We start from the raw sequence: 4,574 nt of genomic DNA, 5'->3' as shown, positions 1-4,574 counted from the left end.
ACCAGAGCTACAGTGACTATTTCTCTCTACCAATCAACCAAATCTTTTCTCCCAGGGAATCATGTTTCCTTGAGGTCACTATTTTGAGATGTAATTCAGGAATGGCAAGTAAATCCCGGACCTCTGGGAGTTCAAATACATTTCGGTCAAGGACAGTGACATTTTGAGTTACCTGTTGCCAAGGTGCTATAGAAATGGATAATTCACTGAATGGATCGATGACAAACCGTAGCTAGGGTTTCTTCGTTGTGCATGAGGTTTCTGTGGCTGACTACTAAATTATTCTAACTCCGTGTATAGATGCTTCTGTCACCTCTCAGCTGTCTAGAGAAGAAGAGATAATCCTTCAACAAAGAATGTTTTCTAAATAGACAACACATGAGATAGTTATGCAAAATAAAATAACAGGAAAAGTCCTCAATCTTTATACCTTAATTAACTCCTGGAAAAGATAATAGCTTTGACACTCAAAGTATTATCACTATTATTATTTTTAGTTTTACCTCTAAGTTCTTTAAAAAAAACAAAACAAACAGAGGTGCTATTGGTTAATAAAATTACATAGGTTTCAAGTGTACAATTCTATAATATATCATCTGTATATTGTATTGTGTGTTCACCACCCTAAGTTGGGTCCCCTTCCATCAGCATTTATCCCCCCTTACCCTCTCCTACCTCCCCCACCCTTCTTTGTCACTTGAATTCTGTCTCCATTGCACCAGAGAATTTTTTCATTGTCAACATGCCAATGAAAATACCTCCATTTTAGCTTCATAAAGGTGATCTTTACCAGGGCCAATTTGGAGTTACCACATCTAAAAGCAAATGTACTATATCTGGAATTTAAAAAAAAAATTAGAAGCAATCTTGCATCAAAGGGCAAAAATTACCTACGATTTTCTTCACCATTAGGTCACCATCAATTATTTAAGGTTCTACCTGCACCACCCAACACCGAAGCCACCAGCCACATGTAGCCATTTAAATTAATTAAAATTAAGTAAAATTTAAAATTCAGTTCCCCAGCCTCACTAGCCACATGCCAGGTACTCAGTAATCACATGCAACCTGCAGCTACTGCACTAGACCTTGAGAATAGCGACCACGTTCATACTCACAGGAAGCTTGACTGAGAGCACTGTGCTAGACCAATGTGAAACAGTGTTAACACCCCGCGCCTTGGGGCTAAAAGATCACACTGTCCCCAACCAATAAAATGGGGGCATCTAAAGGTCATCTTAAATAAAGTTTTCACCAAACAAATTCAGAATCTTATCCACAAGCCCAGTTTTCTGTGCCCACTGGAGGCTTGGCTGTTAGGATCATTTAGAGGCTCCTGGTAGAAGAGAGAATGCCAGACTGAGGCTGCCTTCGAGTCACATTACCTTGGTTTCCATCATGCATGGAGGGAGAGTGCGTCACTAATAATTATTCCACTTGAGCCCTTCAGAACTTGCTTCTCACTGGTTTATGATCCTGCGACGCATGACACTCGCAGCCAGGTAGGAGGTGATTCTAGCTCACTGGGCGGGGCAGCATTAAAAATTCATCCTGGGAGGCAGTGACTGCATCCTATGGCTGCCCACCTGTGGGCACTCGGGGCTGCTTGGTGGCGATAAGAACTAGAAACCGGTCCTCCCTCAAGATTACGTTACAGCCACTACTGATCTTTGATTAGTCACTGACATTCCTGATCAGTCACCATCTAGTCAAGTCAGGATCCTCCGTGAGCTATGCACAAAAAATAAAAATTCTCCTGTCTGCTCAGCCTAGATCCAACTCAGCAGAGTTCCTCTTAGGATCATCTCTGGGCTCTATCTGGGAAACCTGACATCTTCAAACTACAGGAAAGCAAGTCGACTGGCAGCTTTAAGGTTCATAATATAGAGACTCTGGCTTTCCCAGGTTTCCTTCATTTTCATTTCACTATTTTTAATTTTCAGATCCAAAAATAGCAAGTGCGCTTACTCATTCAAGAGTTACACTGTTAAGGCTATTAGAGCCTCTGTATCTGAAGGTGGCTGTAGAGTTGGCCCCTTCCAGGCCAGAAACTAATTTGTATTTGTCAAATTGTACTCCTTCTTTTTACAAGACCTCCCCTTTAGCCAGCCACCCATCACTGTATTAGCCGTAGGCCCCCAACCTGAGCCTGCTTCTGTGGCAGGGTCATGGTTAAGAATATATAATATATAGACTGGATATAAGAACTCATCGGCTGGGTTTGTACCTCAGCTGCGCCCCTTGTTGGCTGTAGGAGGCTGGGCAAGTGGCTTCTTGGGGTTTAGGTTCCCAATCTGTAAAATCTGGGAGGATTATGGTACCACCACCCCAGTCTGTTATGAAGACTTAATACATATAAAACACTTAGAAGAGTGTTTGCCACCAGTGGTACCCACTACATGCTAGTTCTTTTTAAACTTATTTATTGATTTTACAGAGGGGAAAGGAGAAACAGAAATATCCATTTGTTTCTACATGTGCCCTGACCAAGGATCAAACCTACAATGTTGGTACATCAGGAAGGATCTAACTTCATTTTGTTGTGTGTGACTATCCAGTTGTCCCAGCACCACGGGTCGAAAAGTTCTTCTTTCTCCATTGAATTGTCTTGGCATCTTTGTCAAAATCAACTCACCATAAACATATGAGTTTATTTCTGGACTTTTAATTTTATCCCATCTATGTACATGTCTCTCTTTACACCAGGCCCACTCAGTGTTGATTACTATAGTTTTGTAGTAAGTTTTGAAATCAGAAACTATGAGTTTCTAACTTCATTCTTCTTTTTCAAGATTGTTTGGGTTATTCATAAAAACAAATTTTTTATTGATTGATTTTTGAGAGCAAGAAAGAGAGAAACATTGATTTGTTGTTCCACCTATTTATGCATTCATTGGTTGCTTCTTGGGTGTGCCCTGACCAGGGATCAAACCTGCAACCCTGGCGCATTGGGACGATGCTCCAACCAACTGAGCTACCTGGCCAGTGCTGTTTTGTTTACTCTGAGTTCCTTGTATTTCCATATGATTGCTTGTCAATTTATGCAAAAAGCCAGACGGGATTGTGATAGAATTGTATTGAATCTATGTATTACATATTCCTGAGCTTAAACAGTAGATTAGAAATAATGATAGCTAGCTGCAATTTTTTCTTTCCAGAATTATCTTTTTCTTAGGTGAAGTTTTAAATGAGGTTAATCAAGCATAAAAATATTTGCAAAGACCTGGAATCAGCCTTGAGCACCAACCTTTAAAATTGTCCCCTGAAGATCCTCACACAGAAATGATGTGAAAGCCATTAACTATGCAACAGCGAGCTGTGAGAAAAGGGATATATACATAGAAAAAGAATAAATCCTAAAGAAGAATGAATGACAGGAGAAACCACAGAAGATACTGGTTTTACTGGAAGAAATTAAAATGGCAGTGTTAAAATGCCTCAATCATTTCTACCACCAACTGGAGTCTTGTTCTAACAAACAAAACAACGTCAACATCATGCAAGACTGACTACACAAATGCACAATAGCCAGCCAATATATAAACACAGAACTCTGACCCACAACTTGCAGCAACCTGCCCAGAAAACTAACCAATTACAGGCAACAAACAGCCCTGGAAGCCAGTCTGCTCTCTCTCATGAATAACCATCCAGGAAAGCCAAACAATAATCCTTCTAATATTCCATTCAAAATAGCCAGGACTTGATTTATAACTGACAGCTTCCCTAGTTTTTATTCCCACTTCCAACTCAGGACCAACCAGAGAAAGCCAAATATGCACGTCTAATGACCACATAGGATGCCTGATGCTAGGCAGCCCACCTCCAGGTTCCCCATGCCCACAGCCTCTCATCAGGGCACACCTGAAGCCCTCCCTCTTACCTCTGCAAAGCTTCCCTTCCTCTGCCTGCCTCTGAGTCTCTGCCAAACAGAAGTATTGGTGGCTGACTCCCTTGTTATAGCAAGCTCAGGATAAATAGCCTTTCATTGTTCTCATTTGGGTGGTCTTCATTTATTTCCACAATTGCTGTCATTCAGCCACTTTCTCTGATTTTTTGCAGAAGAAAAGAAAAACTCCAGAATTTTTTACTGAATATAATGAATTCTTTAATGAAATTGTTTCAGCAGAAATTTTTTAACTATGGAAACATTTGAAAGCTGCAAGAATCGATCTGAAGAAATCAAGACCCAGAAAATATTGCCATTTCTGAGATATAGTGTGAAAAGGAGTTTTTATGAATCTCTACCAGATATACACTTTCCCTATTTATATATCTGTTGCTTTACATATTTCAAACATGTATATGCAAAAAAAAGATTAATACTGATAAAGTCATTGACAAATTTGCAGATGTGATGGCTTAAAAACAGAAATGGTAATGTTATTATTCATCATTCTGACAAATAGGTAAGATTAACTTTGCCCTACCTTTCCCCTTCTTGATTAAGGGGTCACTGGCTCAACTTGAACCCCTCAGTCAAGGTTCATATGAGAAGCGATCAATAAACAATTAAACAGACACAAACTATGAGTTGATGCTTCTCATCTCTCTCCCTTTCTCTCTCTCTCTTT

The sequence above is a fragment of the Saccopteryx bilineata genome, chromosome 2 (genome assembly GCF_036850765.1).
Source record: "Saccopteryx bilineata isolate mSacBil1 chromosome 2, mSacBil1_pri_phased_curated, whole genome shotgun sequence".
Lineage (NCBI taxonomy): Eukaryota > Metazoa > Chordata > Mammalia > Chiroptera > Emballonuridae > Saccopteryx > Saccopteryx bilineata.
Note: the sequence above shows the minus strand (reverse complement) of the source record.